Source organism: Polistes canadensis, unplaced genomic scaffold (genome assembly GCF_001313835.1).
Source record: "Polistes canadensis isolate GaletaPanama2010 unplaced genomic scaffold, ASM131383v1 scaffold_202, whole genome shotgun sequence".
NCBI classification, from domain to species: Eukaryota; Metazoa; Arthropoda; class Insecta; order Hymenoptera; family Vespidae; genus Polistes; species Polistes canadensis.
Window position 1 is genome coordinate 213969 of NW_014569749.1, and position 19213 is coordinate 233181.

A 19213-nucleotide genomic window follows, 5' to 3' on the forward strand; every position below is an offset into this window, starting at 1 on the left:
TCACCTGTAGCAACCCTCCGAGAAGATTTTCACAATGACGTGCGTGAAACCACTAGGCTATCCTTTTTTTTTCTTTTCTGGTAAATCAGAAAATGAGGATGAGTGTCCCTTTTCTTATAAGGGGGACATCCGAGTTATATAATAAATCTTCGTAGATAGGTCTTTCGCCGGTGTCTTTGTTCTTTTTCTGGTTGCCTTCTCGACCGAGTGTCGAGGATTTTCTTTCGAGAATGATCGTGAAAAAAGCATGGACTTTGAGGAATGTTACGAGTGTAAGTATCTTCGAAGGGTTTCGTCTGTCGAGAAGCTGTGTTGGTTCGAGCAAGGAAAATGGGATGGTATCATGAACGTGGTTCGACCACCTCCTGCTGTTAAAGCAACTTCGTGGGGATAACAGAAGGGTGAAGGGGTGTGGTATTGGTGCACCCTTCGAAAGAACCCTGCGGTCATTCTCGTCCTTTAGTCGGCAACCTTTAAAGCCTCGTACACATCGAACGTACCATTATGCAGCAGACTTCAAGCTACGGGAACACGACCAACTATACCAACAACAAGGACAACAACAACAAAGACGATGACGATGACGATGACGATGGCTATGATAATGATGATGATGACCGTTACGGAACCGCCCTGTAATGGGATAAAAATAACCGTGTTTATATAGGATTATGAACAGATCATCTTTTCTATTCTAGTGTATTGGAGACAACACGTAGGAAAAAAAAAAGGAAATAGGGAAAAATAATGCTTTCGATGAAGGGTATCTATGTCCGAACTATTCCCTCCATTATTGTCTAGCTCCGAGGGATACTTGTTTATCGATTAGTGGCCTGTTAGAGCTACGAAATACGCTAACTGTAACCGAAGCTTATCCCCAACTTAGTCATGAATAAATATCGTCGTTTGACCTACACAGTGTGGTTAATGTTCGGGATGAGATCGGACAACATCCTGAATAATCTATGCTTTTTGCGAAGCCTTCCTGCGCTAACTCCGTTCGCTATTTAATTGAATACACAAGTTCTTCTTAATAAATATTTCAAGATTCTTCGATGATTTCAATGCTCACGTTTCGTGAATAAGAATCGAAAGAGGATTTTGTACATTATTTAAAGGTCTACTGTATTTTAGCATAATTTTTAAGTTCGCGACCCTTCGCAATTTCTACGATCACCCTTATGCAAATTATGATTTAACTATGCCCTTGTAATCACGAAGAGTTCTAGTTGATTATCGAGTTGGTGTTGAATTTCATTGGTTTAAATGCGATACGATTCGAATTTTCGATAACGCACACAAAGCGAACACGAATTTAAAGCTTGTTACGAGCTTCTTTCTTTCCTTCCCTTTATCGATACAAGAAAGAACCTGAAGGGCTTCCAAACGAACACAAAAGAAACATGCTCTCTCGGTCCACATGTTCGTCCCACATTGACCAGAATTCATCTACCAGCATAACCATCTAAAGAAATTTACAAAGCGGGAGCTTTCCGATGCAATGAACGCCAACAATAAAACTCGGAGAGTAACGTGCTCCGAAAAGATATCAAATTCGAAATTCAAGATTTTCAACAAACGAGAAAGAAGATACTCCTAGTATCTCGATATCATCAACCTGTTAAAAAATTAATACAAATAAGATTTATTATAATTAATATGAATTATTTTATTGCAATAATATCCCGCATGTACATGAAATAATCATAATAATAATAATAATACATAAAAATATATATAAATATATACCACCTCGATTTTATTCATTACGTTTTTGAATTTTTCGTAACAAAATAAACAATCACAAAAATACTACTCGGCTTTATTATACCGGTGTCATAGTAATTACAACGGTACGGCTATTCCCGGTGCTCAATTGTCTTTCCACGGTAACGAGTTTGCGGCTTACGCGGTCGCAGAAATGTATCGTTCGTTTCCACCCCTTGCCTCGTTTCTCCAACTCTCTGCTCGTCCTCGAATCATCCACCCCCAAGAGAGAAAAGAGAGAAAAGGGTAAACGATAAATGAGTGAGAGAGAGAGAGAGAGAGTGAGAGGGAGAGAGGAGGAGGACCATTTCTGTTTCTCCTCCCTTCCACCACGAATGTTTGCTTTCGTAACACGTTAACGAGACTCGTCGCGAAATTCGAGCTGCGATATTAAGCACCAGCGAATTCTCCACCCCATATACCACCCCTATCCCTCCCACATCCAACTCTACTACTTCTCCCTCATATTTGATTATAGTTTTGCTAATTGCGTCGGTGTAAGAGAGAAGGGAGTGATGTTGTTCGATGTAGGAAGTTCGGGGGAGGGTATAGGAGTGGGGATAGGGGTGGTTAGTGGGGATAACGCTTGGAAACGAAACGTTATTAAATTATTCTAGTCTAACGCTGTATCCGTTCATGTTCATGGACATAAATTGACACCGAAAACGTTCGAATCGAATGGCTCCAACGTGGACCATTCCCGATTGGTACGTTGCAAGCTCCGCAATGGGATTAAATTCCTGTTATTAATGGATTTGTTTGCGGTACCCGACTCGACGGTCAATATTTATTTATCCGAACGGACGTTAGCGCAGCGACAAGTACTACACTATCCCTGAGGGGGTTTGTTGTCTGATAAGAGTTACCTTCGTGGAAAAAGGGAAGACGGTGAAAGGAAAAGAGAGATTTCCCTAAATAAATGACTGTCGTATTTATTTGGTGAAAAAACAAATTTATATACCTACCTAAAAGCCGAAACACCGTTGCGGTGGCGCGTTCGTTTCGGTTTCGAAAAAACGTACCGAGAAAAGAGTTTTTTTCTTTCTCCCTCTCTCTTTCTCTCTCTCTCTCTCTCTCTCTCTCTCTCTCTCTCTTTTTATTTTCTCGAAATTCTTTCCAAGCTTTCTTTACTTTGGTCTCGACGGTAATCAAACCGTATCTTTTTTTACGTTTACCTAAAGGTATTCTTACTCTTTGCCTTTTTCAAACGTTCGACTCCGATAATTTTTAAAGGTTTACTTTTACCTATGAATTTTGATCCTCCCCTAAAGCTTTTTCTCCTAAAGTATTCCCATAATTTAACCGTACGATGCTGACTAGCGTTTGACAGGCGTATCGAACGTAATACATCACGAAAACCCCCAGTTCGGTAATTCCAGAGAGCCCATGTATTTGGTTTACGTTGAATTACCTGTGGTTTCACATTCTCCGTACATTAAAAATATTTCTAAACAATTTTGTTTTTTTTTTTAAAAATAACATTATTCCACGATACATGGAACGATGTGGGCGTTTCCAATTGTCCATCTGAAATATCATACCTGAATAAAATAAGATTATAATATAAAATCTGACAAGAAGATGAAAAATAATTCGAAGTGTTATATAAAAAAAAAAGAATAAAATACCAATATAAATAAATCTAAACCTACTCGCGCGAGAGCTCGCGAGCTACTCCGCAGCATCCGGCGCGTGGTAGAAAGACACGACGTCTCTTTTTCCCCCACCACTACGTTTTCTACCTCCTCACGCACGATCATCCCCACTCCACAAATTCCCCCTACCAGCATCGAAACCACCACCACTGGCATCACCGCCGCCGTTTTTGCCGCCGCCCAGCACCGGCGCCCAACAGCCGAAGGACCCCGAGTCTTCTGTGCTACGAGTAGTCAGTTGGCCGACATGAGCCGCGCGTGTTTGTTGGGGATATTTGTATCTATATCTTTCTCGAAATTGAACTATCGAAACTCGACGCGTCGATGCTCGATTTATTAAAACGACCACAGGGTTCTTGTTTATTGGATCCTAATGATATTACTTTTCTTACAAATCATTCCACGATTGGATAATTAAGTTTAATATACATATAAACATACACATATGTGAACGATAAATGGTTATCACAAGATACGATAAATTATTTTGGGGAAATTTGGAGTGCATAAAATATAGGTGCTTCGAACGTGATAGAGTGATGAAGAGATCGATAGTGTTGTTATAGATTCGTTTGTTAATTTTATAATTTGTCATTTATTTTATCTTTGTTTTCTTTCATTTACAATCTTTTTTTCTTTACTATCGATATTTATTTATTTTACTTTTTTTTTTCTCGGTGAATATACGTACATAATCAAGTTGTTTCCTGTTTTTTTTTTTCGAAAGCGTTTAAATTTCGAATCTAATCGTGGAGTAAAAAGAACAGGTCGTCGAAACACATGAAGCTTAGAAGACGGAACGGCACGGTGTAACGAACTGTACGAATGATAACAGTGTAAGTGCGGTGGGGTTAAAGTGCCAACCCGTTTATGGATAACTGCGATCGGCCGATCGAATTTACGAGTAAGTGATAAAAACACCAGTATATATTTTTATGCATGTATGTATATATATCTATGTATGTATGTATGTACGTATATATGTATGAATGTGTGAACATTATTCTTCTAGACTTAATTAGTTATTTATTTACATTTCTTTTCTAACGAAGATATTTTTTCCATCAAGAAACCGTACCTCGGAATATTACCATATTATTGTCCGCCGTTAGACTCTTCTAACGAACGAATAGAGATGACTTTTTCTAAGAATGTAGAAGTCATAAAATATATTCAAACATAAATATCAAACAAGATGAAGACTTTTTACTTTCTCAACGGTAAGGGACAAAAGTATTTTCGAATCATTCGACCGAATGCACAATTTCAAAGCCTCTCTCTCTCTCTCTCTTACTCTTGTATTCTTCTGGTGAACAAAATTAGGAGAAGATAGACGTTCGAATGGCAACCCTCGAGAGAAAACTCCCGCTGTGCTTTTTTTGACCTTTAACAAACGTCAGCGAACAAACTACGCAACGTTATGTAGTAGCTTTTTTGTATACTCGTAGAAATTTTTCTCTCTTTCTCTCCTTCTCTTTCTCATAAGGAAGGTAGATTTAAATTATCCTAAAATTATGGATTTTTAAATGGAAACTTGGGCTACCTCGGATACCTCCAATCTCGCCGACGGACTGTATCGCGTTACCACGCTCGAGTCGAGTCGTTAAATAAACGCGAAGCGACACGAACCATTCCTCCTTCTTTACTTGTTGCTTCCTAACGATTATTTTTCTTTTTTTTTTTATTTATATTTATTTTATCATAGATATACCACGTATATATATTATCATTTGTGTACAATTAAAAGTCACACACTTTAGACTGAAAATAATTTATGTAATTTGCATTGTCCTATAGTTCACATTATTTTTTTTTTAATTTATTAACAATTACATCATAGAAAGCATTAATAGTAGTACGTGATCGTAAAACATACTGCGTTATCCGTTCCACAACAATGCTCGTACTGATGAATAAGGTTAGAGCTGTCATATGATTTTCATTTTTTTTAATTTGATATATCCTTCACTTTTTCCTTCATTTCATAGAGAATAAGAACGGAGTTATTTAACTCTCCCATACACAACGTTTGACGTGAGCTATTTATACCTACTTATATTCCCCTCCTCACCGCTATCTTGGCACTTGGCCAATGGTACTAATCTTCATCGTGACCCTATGACACGGACAGTAATACTTTTATATCTTGTTCCTCCTACTTTTACATTTCTATACGTTTGTTATAACTTTGTCCCCTTTTAAAGGAAAAGAATGAGAAAGAGAGAGGGAGACGATAGAAAACTTTACAAACAAATTTAAAAGAGAAAGAGAGTAACGCGTTCGTTCATCCGCATCGATGAACCCAGACACGCCGTACCCGTTTTCCCGTATAAAATCGAATTGGTTCTATGTGCCTAAAGGCACGATAAGGTATTTTTAAATTTTTTTTCCTATCTGTTTTTACTTCCTTTTTTTTAACCCTCACCCTCTATTTTTTTCCTCTCTCTCTCTTTTTTTTTTTTCCTATTATTATTTCAAAACGCAAGAGAAAGTTGAGGAGGATGAGAATGAGGAGGGTTGGTACAACGTAGAGAGGAAATCAAACGTGAGTCACGTCGGCGATAAACTAGAAACATTTTGCGAACGCATGTCGGATGAGTCGAAGCGTTGCTGCAACGGCTGGTGGTCTCGCATTTTTCTTCTTATGGGTAACGCGTTAGGTTCGAGCCTACGAGAGGGATAAATAGCCGCTGGTCGAGCTCTTTTTCTCTTTCTCCCTCTCTCTCTCTCTCTCTCTTTCTGTTTCTTTCGTGAAGGTTGCTAACGCGGAAAACGCATAACCGTAAAATATCCTTCCATATGCGGCGGTGGTTGCGAATAGAGATTTACAAACATTCAAGTGCACTTACTAGAATTACGTCTACTGGATCACGTCCCTTTTGGTTTGCCGTTTACAGTGGCAATAAGTTTTCCAGGATTTATGGGAAATATATATATATTATATATAAATATACAGATGTATATATATGTGTGTGTGTGTGTATGTATATATATATGGATATACGCGTGAAAACTCAAGCGCCACCAACGAACCCTCTTTGCTTTAAACTTGCATCCGTTCTCTCTCATTCTGTCTCATTCTCTCCCAACCTCTCTTTCTCTCTGTCTAGGAATATTCCCAAGATACGTATCGTGTTAAATTCACGAGCGCGTTTTAACCCTATAACTGTACCCTGTATTTCCTGCCAACTGTCAGAATTACGTTTGGAAAAGTGAGAACGTCCCTCGAAATAGAAATCCAAGTTTCGATCTCTGATCTCTTCGGTCGTGTTCCTATCTCTCTGAAAAGTCAGAGAAAGAGAGAGAGAAAAACAGTTTAAAAAAAATAATCAAATTATATAAATTCTAATGAAAATGTTAAAACCTTGTTAGCTGATTTTCTGCGAATGCCATTTTTGTCCAAATAACTTTCGATTGATCAAGCTCTGAAATTTGTTGTTTCAAGTAGCACGTTCTATAATTTCTATCGTTTCAATTCGTTATCTCCAAGAGGAAGAAATTACCAAGATTTGTAGTTTGATTCCGTAACTGGCATCCTCGGAGCTTCGATCTATGATTTCTTCTAATTTCTTATTACGTCTCTTAGAAAAAGAGATGGAGAGAGTAAGATGAATACAAAATCTTGTTATGCGATTCCCTGTTTGCAAGTGAAATGGTAATAAACTGTGCAATTTTTATTCAAGTATTATACTATTACACCAATCGATCAACCTAACAAACTAGTTGTTACAAGAGGCACGTTCCACAATTTCTCTCTCATTCGTTCCCCTTTAAATTCATTATCTTCAAGAGGAAGAAATTGGAAAGATTTGTACTTTGATTCCGTAACTGGTATCCCTTTAATCAACGCTTTTTTCTAACGTGTTGCGTGTTCTTACAGAATAGAAGGAGAAGAGGTGTAAAGAAAAAGATAAAATAAATTAAAAATATATACTTGGGTGGGTTGAAAAGTTTTAACTCTAAGATTAAAAAAAAAGTTTTTTTTGTCACTCACAATCAATTTAAAAAGAATAAGCTCAAACAACTTATTCACCTATCACATTTACATACATTGCTGCATGATTATCTGCAAGAAAAAAATTAATCATACAATTTTGTTATCAAAGTATTCAAGAAGAGACATGTTCAGCAATATCTCTCTCTTCCTCTTCCATTCCTTTCTTCAAATTTGTTATCTCAAAAAAAAAAGAAAAAAAAAAAAATACAAAGAATATCTTTGTATTCGCGTAAACCGATTTGTGGTAAAATTCCATAACTGGAGTATTCCTTGAGATATTAGATAAAACCATTTGAATGATTTTGAAAGATCATTGATCGTAAAGACGAAGCAACGTATCGATGCAGGAGCGACGGTGATTTGCAAAACGATCGATTCAATTACTACCTTCGACGATACGTCCGCGTCCGTGTAGGATCGGTGAACGAACGAACGAATGAACGAACGAACGTGCGATGCTATCGAGTATTACAGTGTTCGAGTTATACCGTGTCTCGATTCTGTTCTCCTCTAGAATAAAATCGATGTTGAAATCCGCCATATATATTCGTTCGAACGATCGGTAACACAATATTCTCGACGATCCGTGCCGTTTATCGCCACCGTTACCGATAATTCGTGACACACGTGACCTCTCGATCGATCCTGAATTTTTTACCTTGTTCTGCGAGACGCCGCCATTCTCTCTCTCTCTCTTTCTTTCTCTCTCTTTTTCTCTTTCTCTTCTGTATTACTCTTGTATACCGGAGATAACACATTGCGCCTTTCCTTTGCCGTTCATTTGATCTGACCGAATAATTAATGATTCCGCGATATCTTGCTTTTAAAGTAGAGAGAAACGGCGGTACGTATCAATCGTCATTGGCGCCGGATTAATAATGATCGTAGTAATAATAATAATAATGCTAATGATAATAATGATTATAATAATTATGATTGTTTTAATAATTTTAATAATAATAATAATAATAATTATTATTATTATTATTAAAACGTGAATAATAATAATCGCTTTGTTCGAGTTACACAATAGTAATAGAATCATCGTATTATTATTGCACTATTTAACGAAATGTCGATTAATCTCAAGAGAAGTAAGTCATACTACATTATTTTGTGTGACAATGCTCATTAATTATTATACCGCTAATATTAAAACCAACTAATTTGATTTTACACGGATTCCATCAAAACTCCAATCGTAATTATTCAATTTTGAAATTGGATTCGTACTTTTAATGTTACGTCACGTACACATATGTGATTTCACGTTCCACAGATCGATAACGTTTTAAATCGAAATTCTAACGCGTCGACATTAGCGTATTTTACGATTATCAAGTTTGTTCTACATAGAATGCAAATTTTTAGATTTGTCAAAGCGACTTTTCTCTACTCAGAAACTATTATTTATCTTTTTGCATGGTTAATAAATTAACAAAGTAAATGGCGATTCCAAAAATGGTTAGATCCGTTTCTCTGGTTTTCTAATCAACAAGCAATAGTCATTTTATCTTGAAACCAATTAGTACGTTGATAAATATGACCCGGATTTATTTTAAAGTATTTTTCTTTCTTCTTTTTTTCTTTAGAATCAAGTCTGTAAAAGATAAGAAGGAGAATGATAGAAGATGAAATAATAAAAAAAATTAGAGAAGAAAGATAAATACTAAAACGTTTACTCTCGAATAGATTACGTTGAACGAATGACTAGATCCTGGTGGTCTATAGGAACGACGACACGGTGGGTGGTTATGTCCATTTGATTCTAAAGAAGGGACACCTTATTTGACTTCGTTGAGAAAACGTTATTAACGATTAAGCGAACTATCTATACACACATTTATGCAGTATGCTAGTAGCTATTCTCAACGTTAAAGACTACTCGAGTACTCAGTCGAGCCAAGTCGAGTCGATCGTTACAAGAACGGTACGTTCCGTGTTTCACGAGAGAAAAAGAGACTCTCGAAACTAATGAAGTCGAGCGAGTGTCGAGATATAGAAAGAACGAGCAAGAAAGAGAAAAGAACACAAAAAAATATAGACAAAAAATAATAGAAGAGGAATAATAGAATAAGAAAAATATAGACGGTATCCATTCCCCCCGAAAGTCAATTTACCGAGAACAAAAAAATAACAAATACAAAATAAAAAATCAATATTAGTTTGTTAACGTAATTACAATATTTATGTTTCGTCCTTTCGAGTTACGTAAGAGGTTACGTGAAAAGTTTTGAGCCTAACATAGAAACCACTTTTTTTTTGCAGTCAATATTAAAAGTTTTAGAAAATAATACCTAGTTTAAACATTTGTCAACTCACACTTGTGTAAATTTTCAATTAGTACTGGTAAAAAAGGTTTGAACCTGTAATTGAAAATATTTGCCAACGAAAATGTATAATATTTTTTTCTCGTTTTTTATTATTTTATTATAATTTCTTATTCGGTAGAGAGAATCTTTGGAGAGAGATTGAACGTTTTCAAGGTGCTTTTTATATATGCTTACGAAATTCTCTTCTCTTGGTCGTTCCTTTGCTATTACCACCTTAGTCGTTCCGTTTCTGTAAATATAGTGAGCTCGACATGCGTCTCTTTGAACATTCGATTTACTTGCCGACGAGACAGACAGAAAGAGAAAGAGAAAGAGAAAGAAAAACAGAGATTTGCTCTTGTCATTCTCTTTATTTCATTTTCCGCGTGAGGAGGAATTTATCACGAATCTCTAGCGAGAAAAGCCCCAGACGGATTATCGGTAATTATCTAGTGAATTAGTTGATCCGCAAAGTAATTAATTTATCGCTTTCCATTATCAGATGAAGCTTTGTTAATATATCAATTTACTCTTGCCCCTCTCTTTCGAGAGATAATTAAAGTCCAAAAGTTAAAACGGAAAATGATCTACCGATAAAAGCTCTAAATATCGCGTTACTCGTTCATCAAATTTCAACAGTGTTACTTGTTCATTCAAGGGAAATGTCTCGTCCTGTCATCCTTCGTTAATTACGCGTAACACCGATCAATCGAATCATTTTATCGGATTTCACATTCTATTATTACGGCTAATATTTTATTAATTCAAAGGAAAACCTTTTCAATTAAATAATATATAGGATTTGATTTATTTAAGTATAAAATATGAATACAAAGATGAATAATAAGCTTTATTATTTGTTATAATTAATGTAATAATTCACACCACTCGCAAATTCGAACTACTCACTAACACACACACACAACTGAATGTATTATTCTATACTCACGCAATATCTTCTCTCATTGCTCGCTAGTTTCATTTTACCCTTTGATTATGCCAATTCACTCTCCGATACAGTATTTTCTACCTTTCTTTTTGATACGTGTACTAAGCTAACACATATACACATATACATAAAATAATCTTAATCGATATCGCACTGAAACTAACTAGTAGCGTTATTTTAGCACATACATACACGCGAATCTCGCATCCCACTTATATTTATTTCACGCGTAATAATAATTATTTTTAGTAAAAAAAAAGAAAAAAAAGAAATTCAATAAACGAATCATCATTTTCTTTCATAACAAAAAAAAACCAATGAACTAGCGCACATTTAATTTTAATCTCGAAAATAGCTTTGCACAAATCATCAAAGATTTTTTACCATTGGAAATATGGTTGAACGTTTTTAATTTCGTTGAGTAAAAAGGTTTGCTCTAAACCCATCGTGAGTAGATTAAAGTAGAGTACCGGCGATGATGGTGAACTTAATTGCAACGTCCGCGTAACGTGAAAATCAGATTAAAGCATGGTCTCGTACGGTACGACACGAAAGAGCAAAAGATTCACCTCGGGCGTAACGCTTACAAACGACGCGTATTTTACGTCATTAGTTACGCCTTCGTGTCGAGAATGGTGGTTTGCTTGCTTGCTTGCTTGCTTGTAACTTGCAGCTTGCTTGCTTGCTTCCGTGATACTCGTACGAGAATTCTACGCAGAATTTTCTAGCTTCCGTTTTTCACGCGGTACACGTATCTACATTTTACACGCAGGTGTGTTCACGTTAAGTGCTTAACGTTTACGAGAAGATATCACCGAACAGGAAGTTAAACGAACGTGACCGTAATAACGCCTAATCTGAATTACAAATCTATCGGTCACTTGGATCATTTTCCTTTTTTATTAATCAAGAATGATAGTATCGATTTTTTTCTATACAATTTTTTCTCTACGGTACTTTCTCTTGTGAAAGATTGAAAAACCTGACTTTTGTACAGGCACACACACACACATACACAAAAAAAAATAATAAAGAAGAATAAAAAGAAAAATCTTTTTCTTTCACCTTGAAAGATGCATCTCAACCGGATGCAGGAGGTGGAAAATAGAGATCCATCTGGCATACGTTCGATCCCATCTGCAAAGGAAGCAGAAGAAAAAGAACTCGTGAGAATTTTGCGGAAGGGCTTACCTGAAAAGGCGAATGTTCACGCTTCGTTGAATTTCGCAAAACGAGACTTTCACGTCGAATCTTCGCTTTCTCTCTTTCTTTCTTTTTTGATCGATACCTTTCTCTCTCTCTCTCTCTCTCTCTCTCTCTCTGCCTCCCTCTCTCTCTCTCTCTTTTCCCCTTTCTTTCTTTTTCTCTTTTTCTTTTTATTATAGTTAATCTTTCTCTACCTATATCTCGCTCCAAGCTTGTACATTTTCCGTAGACGGTGATTTACGAGCAAGCGCCAAGCACAAAGGATGCAAATCGAGAGGGCAGACAAAGTGAGATAAATGCGGATAAGAATTCTCCGATGATATTTATTGTTAGGGAAGAAGCTTCCGCGGGAGAAACCGATCACGGAAGAGAATCGCCTACGCGAGTCTCTTACCTTCGACAATTTTTGTCACCTTCTCGTAAACTCGTACGATATCTATCGTTTCAATGATAAGATCGGGAACGATTTAACGATCATTTTATGGGCTTATCTACGATTGTTCGTGAAAAATTTCGGACTTTACGACTGAGATACATAGAAATCTTTCCAACACAAAGTTAAAAAGAAAAACAGAATGTTTCTTAAAGCTGGAATTAACATAAAAGGTATATTTTCGAAAGAGAAAGAGAGAAAGAGAGAGAAAGGGAGAAGACACATAACTGTCCAACTGTCCGTTCTAACAAGATTTTCTCTTTTGGCAAAGAACCGAGTCTCGTGAAGTTCTGTTTGCCGTCGAATTTACCCCACGTGTGTCTCGTTTGCGAAAGACCGGACTCTCGTTGCCGCGTATTTGTCAATTTGCGTGACTCGACGTTGCTGCCTGGTAGAGGACAAATTACTGTCGGAATTTGACCACTCTTCGTCTACTGCATGTATATGTAATCTTCAAAGAAAAGTACTCGAAGAAAAATGAAAATAAACGACGTTCTGGTACTCGTCGCGACGTATATTACATGTATTTCAAATATTTTCGTAACATCGATGATCGATTCTTATTGTTAGTAGAAATTGACGATCGAATATCGTTCGCTTCGCAGTCAACGTTCAACAACCGTAGAAATTAGACGTACGTGCGTGTCGTTGGTCAGTTTCCTCTATTCTTGGCATGTTAAACAGTTTTATCGTGCGTGTTAATAATCTTAAGTATATCTGTAAGTTTTTAAGTATTCTTACATTTACGTTTACCGTATGCAAGATGTTCCAGAAGATTTCTACTAAATTTTATAAAAATATTCTTATGAATAATATAATGAAAAAAAGTGTATATTAAAGTAGCTCCACAAATTTTTTATTTTAAAGTCGCGGATAATTAGAAATTTTAACCGCAATTTTTTTTGGTCTTACTTAAAGGCAAAAGCAATACGCTTGCATTTTACGCGAATAAATTCACGTAATGAGAAATACTTTATACATAAAATTATGTAGATATTTTTTTGTATATTTATCCGCTATACTTGATTTTTATTTTTTATTTTTTTACAATATCTCGCGCAAAGGATTTTTCAAAAAAGTTTACAGTAAGCGACATTCGGACTTATTTTTTTACTTCTTTACATTTAAATTTATGAATTACTTTACGAATAAACGTAATATCGCATAGTTTAACCTTTAACGTCATATAAGAAAAATAAACAAAAAAAATTCTTTACCTGACTATAACACGAAAAAAAAACATTTCCGAGCTCACGAATATCCAAACTTTTTTCATTAGAGATATTATAATCATAGGAATATACCTGAGAAGTTTATCAGAAAGCTCGTGGAACACCCTCTGCATATCTCTCTCGTGAGATCTCAAATAGTTTCAAGCAAGTATCTACACATATACATATATATATATATATATATATATATACGTGCGACAAAAAAAAGCAATGAGATTTTTCTATTATTCTTTAATACAAGCACGTTGTTGTCGAAGATCGAAGAAGAAAATACCTTCTTACTTCTCTTCCTCTTCCTCCTCCACCCCTTTCCTCCTACTTCAATATCGAATATTCACGAAGCTTTATGATCGCCCAAGGCTCAGCTAGAGACTCGTCGTATTGTATTTTATATTCATCCACGTAAAAACGCGAAATAACTTTGCTCGAGAGAAATTCAAGGGATGAGAAATGGCGGTAGGAGGCGGGTGGGAGGGAGGGGGGCACGCGGTAGGTTTAGAAAAGAGAAAATAGTAGCGAAGGAAGAGCGGCAAATGGGGGTCAGGGGGTAGGAAAAACGTTTGATCCTCCTACCGTGCATCGCGTCGTCCGAGGAAACGGCTTCTCCCTCTTCGCGTGGCACCTCTCACGGAGGAGGATATACGCGTGGTATATTTTCAGACGTCGTTCCTATTTGCGAGATGACTCGTCGTGTTCAAAAGCCGTCCACCAGCACGTTTAGGGTCGCGCTCGATGAAACGATCAAAGGAGAGGCGAGAAAGGTGTATTTCTCGGGCTCGTCGAACCTACGCCCTTTTATCCTCCTCTCTTTCTCTCCCTTTCTCTCTCTTTCTCTCATTCACTCTCGCTTTCTATCTCTATATCTTTTTCTCTCTTACTCCTGGAAAAGGTGATTCCACGATTTTCGAAAGGACGGTAAAAGGCAGTGGTGTGGTGTGGTGCGCTGTACTGTGTTGTGTTGTGTTGCTGTGCTTCGTTCTCTCTGGTGGTATGTTCGAGGATAGACTACATTCTCGACAAAGTGAAATCCTTTGATCCAAAGTCCCTGGGATGCTGTAAAGATATCCAGACTACCGTTACTACCATCCTTCCTTTTCTATCGTTCATTTTCTCTATCATTCTTTCTTCCTTTTTTTTCTTTTTTCTCTTTTTAAACGATCGATAAGTTGAAGTAATAATCGTAACTTCCAAAATATCAAAGATCCTGAGAAACTCTACTACTATTATCCGCGAGTTAACACGAGATCTTCTTCGATATTCGATATTCTTGAAGTAAAATAGTATTAGTGATAAAACCTTCGCTTCCTCTTTGATTTCATTCAATCTCTTTTATGGTGATTCCATTTCACTGATTCGTGTAATATCTAACGTTTCTTGCATCGTTATTCCGATCGGTCGATTGATATTTTTGCTGAATCTGCGCAAAAAGGAACATCGTTCTTCGATAATTTATCTTTATGATATTTTTTCGTTTCGTGGAATTATCGTTTTGACGAATTATCTCGACTGTTTAACTTTATGGAAAACACGAAAAATTCAAAGAAATTTTTATTACAATCTTTCGACCTGCTACGTGATTGAAAGTTTGAAAAAGCAAACCTCCTAAATAAACTAACGATCCTTCCTTCGTCCTAGGTGTTCTTCATCTTCTCAAATTCTTGTCATGTCAAACGTGAAAGAACACGTTTTCTCTTATCTTTTTCCTAACATCAAAAAAAAAAAAAGGAAAAAAAGAAAGAGAAACAAAAAATACAAGTTTGAAAGATCGGTTATGCGATTAGATTAAAAATAAGAGATAGCGAAAATGCGTAGTCTTTCCGAGCAGGTAGTCACAAATTTGTTTCACGTTCCCTGCAAACTTGAAAGTAGAGATATACAACCACCCCTAAGCAGAGATGGGAGCCATGAAAGAAAATTCAAATATGCAGATAAATAAAAGTAAAAGTAAAATAGAAATAAATTTAAAAAAAAAAAGAAAAATAAAAAGAATAAAAAGAGGGAGAGAGAGGCACGCGTGTAGAAATGCTGGAAGTGGTGGAAGAGAAAATAGGAGGACAGATCGGTGGTGGTGGTGGTGGTGGTGGTGGTGGTAGTGTTGGATGCATAAAACTCCGCGTGGTCCTATCTGAACGATCTCGGGGTCAAGATCGTACGAAGATAGGGCTTGAGCTCGATCGGGCTCGTGTGAAACCACGACTAGGCGCATCTGCTCGCATCTGGCAGTGGCTTAAGTAACGATACTGATGTTAGTGTATGCTCGCTTGGCTTAGCCAAGAAAGAGAGAAAGAGATAGAAGAGAGAATGAAGAAGATGAAAGAGAGAAAGATAGAAGAAACAAGAATATTCGTGCCGTCTATAAAGACGCTCCGCGAACCCACATCCACATCCCTCCTGCTGTTGTGCCAGGGTTGACATGTTTATTTCGCTTCGTAATCTTCTCGGATTACGTTTGCGAAGAAGACGAAGACGAAGACGAAAACGAAGACGAAGACGAAGAAGAAGACGAAGAAGAAGAAGAAGAAGAAGAAGTAAGGATGAAAAGTGGAAAGAAAAAAATCGAAAGGAATAAGATAGACGTCTCTGAAGAGGCCGAGTTTCGGTCATATTATACTTATTGTTAGAACATACTTGACGCGCGTACCTCTTCTTCTTCTTCTTTCTCGATTTTTCGCGGTTTGTGGTTCTCGTCAGCTTTTATTCGATCTAAATAAGAAAATGAATACTCGTTTCTAACGGTAAAAAAGAGATCAATAGAAAATTTATCGTTACCTCCGACGACGACGTTTTTCCGATATTTTTCTCGTTTCTTCTTTTCTCTATCTTTTTCTCTCGCTCTCTCCCTCTCTCTCTCTCTCTCTCTCTCTCTCTCTCTCTCTCTCTCTCTCTCTCTCTCTTTCACATAAGATTACTACTCTTCTATCAGTTTACCATATAGAAACGCGGCGAGAGTAGTAGGTATCATTCGCAAACGATCGAGGTTGCATCGAGCGTTAAATTAATGCTTCCCTCGCCAGTTTATCGACTCGTGCTCATAAATCTTCCCGGTGAGAAGAGATCCGCGGAACGAAAAGCTACTAGCCGATCTCGCATTCTGACAGGTTGCCTACCTCTACAGGTGGCTTATGACTTTTCGATGTACTTAAATGCGTTTTAGATACCAACGAACGATACACCGCGCTACGCAAATCAATCATTTACAACTGGTATAGATATTACCAGACGATGTTGGGCGGAACGAGGAGGCGAGAGGAGAAGCTTGGAGAAATATGCTTGTCTAGTATAATATATACTTACATATATACTTACATAGAACTTTCAAGTATAGTTTGTCGAAGGAACGTATAAACGAGCGGGGACACGTTTGTTGGAAGATACATGCCGAAGGTGGAAAGGAACACGAGTAGCTTGTCCCTGTTCGCTAATAAAGTCCTTTGTAAGATTTATGCCATCTTGGATCGTTACGCAGACCATTCTTCGTTCGTCTTGCCCTCGTAATCGTCTATCTATTCATCGACGAAAAATTTTTCGAAAGGCACACCGGTCCGCATCGAATCCGCCGTGACCGCTTCTTCTTCTTCTTCTTCTTCTTCTTCTTCTTCCTACTCTTCTTCCTCATCCTTCCTCTTTCGTTCTACTCTTTCTTTTATTCTTATACAACGCTTAGAAAGATCCAAGAGAATCTTTCTCCTTCGAAACCGGTAGCTCAATCCTCTGGGGAATCCAGCCCGTTGACTCCCCTACCTGTTGTCACGCGATACTCGACTCGCCCTTCATCCAAGCTTTAAAACGCATTTAAGATTCTCTTTTTCTCTCTCTCTCTCTTATACCTTTGAACGCTTTTAATCTCGATTATGCTCTTCGAATGTTAACTCTTGCGAGGAAGGTAGATCCTTCTCGTGAATGTTGGATCATGTTAGAGTAAAAAATCATCGAGGAGGATTTCTCACCTCGTAGTTTCTATAATCGGTCATGGATATCGTTTATCTTTGTGTATACTGTCTATAGATTATAGAGTATCGTCTTACCTACCTTGCCGAGAGAATCTTTCTCTCTCTCTCTCTCTCTCTCTTTCTCTATCTATCTCTCTCTCTCTTTCTTTATGTTTTTTTTTTCTTTTACGTGTCGATGAATTGATTCTCTCTCACATTTGATACGACACACCCAAAGCTTTAGAAAATCCCAAAAGGCAAAGGGAGGATAAAGGGAGAATGAGGCTACACCAAGTCAGTCCCTTAAGGGTAGCTAGGTTTCTATGTTACGCAAACACACTCGAGATGAACTTTCTAACGGTCGTAGAAATGTTGTCAACCGAGCCAAATCTTGATAGTGCAGTAACAGTGTGGAGAGATGTGGAAAGATAAAAAGGATAAAAAAAAAGTTTGACGGTAGTCGGCATCTTCTTTAAACTTTGTTCACGGATGCTTGGATCGGTTCGATTCTGAGCTCGATGATCCTGGCAGGACGTCATCGTTTCGTGCCAACTCAGTGTGAAATGCCATGTGTGTTCGCGTATCCCAGCTTGGCGCATCCAACGAATGAACGAACGAATGAATGAATGAATGAACGAACGACGGTGGTTGCTGTCGAGTGTTTTAAGCTCTTGAGTGGGTAATACCGAAACGCGTTTATAAATTGAGTCCTCGTCCTGGAGGATTAGAGAGAGGACTCGCGATGGGAAATCTGTGTAGGGTGGGCCTACGCATAGTACATAACTACTATTACTACTACTACTGCTACTACTACTACTACTACTACTACTACTACTACTATTGCGCGTACATACCACGCAATACGCGTTCTACGAATCTTCAGCGGATTATTCCACGTCATGAATCTCCGAGAGCACTTTCGAGCACTGTCTCTCTCTCTCTCTCTCTCTTTCTCACTTTTACACACACACACGCGCGCATACACACACATACATACACTCTTACACATCTATCTTTACGTATCTCTCCCTTTATCGTATTCGCTGTTTATCGGCATTACGTCGTGGTCGCATCGATTTTCCACGCTCCTGCAGTTCCACGATATTCCTCCGTTCCTCGATTAAATCCTACTTATTGTCTGTGGCTTCCGTGTTCCTCGCCCGATAACGATCGCGATTCGATCAAACTTCCTCCCCTTTCACCCCTCTCAACAACCCTTTCTATCTTCCGTCGACTCGAAAGATCTTTCTTCGTTCGAAAGTTGTTTTTTTTTCTTTTCTTGTTTTTTTCTTTTAATTCAAAAGACAATTTTTTCTTCTACCATCATTTTCTTTCTCCTTGGTAATATCTTCAATTTCACGTAGGGCAAAGAAGAAACGATTAATCATTCGACGAAAATTAATCACACTTGCGGTGTCGCTAATTAATGTAAGGCGGTATGTCGTTGTCGTCGTCCTCGTCTTCTTCGTCGTTGTTGTAGTTAAGCTTCGTGTGGTTTAATCGATTTCTCAGACGTTCCCTGTCGTTGTACGTCGTCGTCGTCGTCGTCTTCGTCGTCGTAAAAGGACGAGAATCGCATCGAGATTCCAAACTCGTTCACGTATTTCTTCTTCCGCGTTTATCTCACACCGTCTTCAACACACCAATGAAAATAAAGGGGGAAAAAACAAAACAAAAAAGAAAAACGTTATATGTCCTACGCGAGAACGTGAGTTTAGACGAGTTTTAAGAAA

The 19213-nt window shown here is 37.5% G+C and overlaps 1 protein-coding gene across 5 annotated transcripts in view; it reads left to right on the top strand.

The window, feature by feature from the left end:
• Positions 1-19213, top strand: part of LOC106789766 (netrin receptor UNC5C-like) — a 70233-nt gene that overhangs the window by 21594 nt on the left and 29426 nt on the right. For 3 of the 5 annotated variants that reach the window (XM_014754241.1, XM_014754245.1, XM_014754244.1), the window contains exon 1: positions 4028-4326. The exons of 1 other annotated variant lie outside the window; for it this stretch is intronic. The gene's annotated coding sequence lies outside the window, so the exon portion shown is untranslated. Of the gene's footprint in view, positions 1-4027; positions 4327-9333; positions 9350-19213 lie in introns of those variants that run through there. One more of the 5 variants, XM_014754243.1, reaches the window with a different exon arrangement.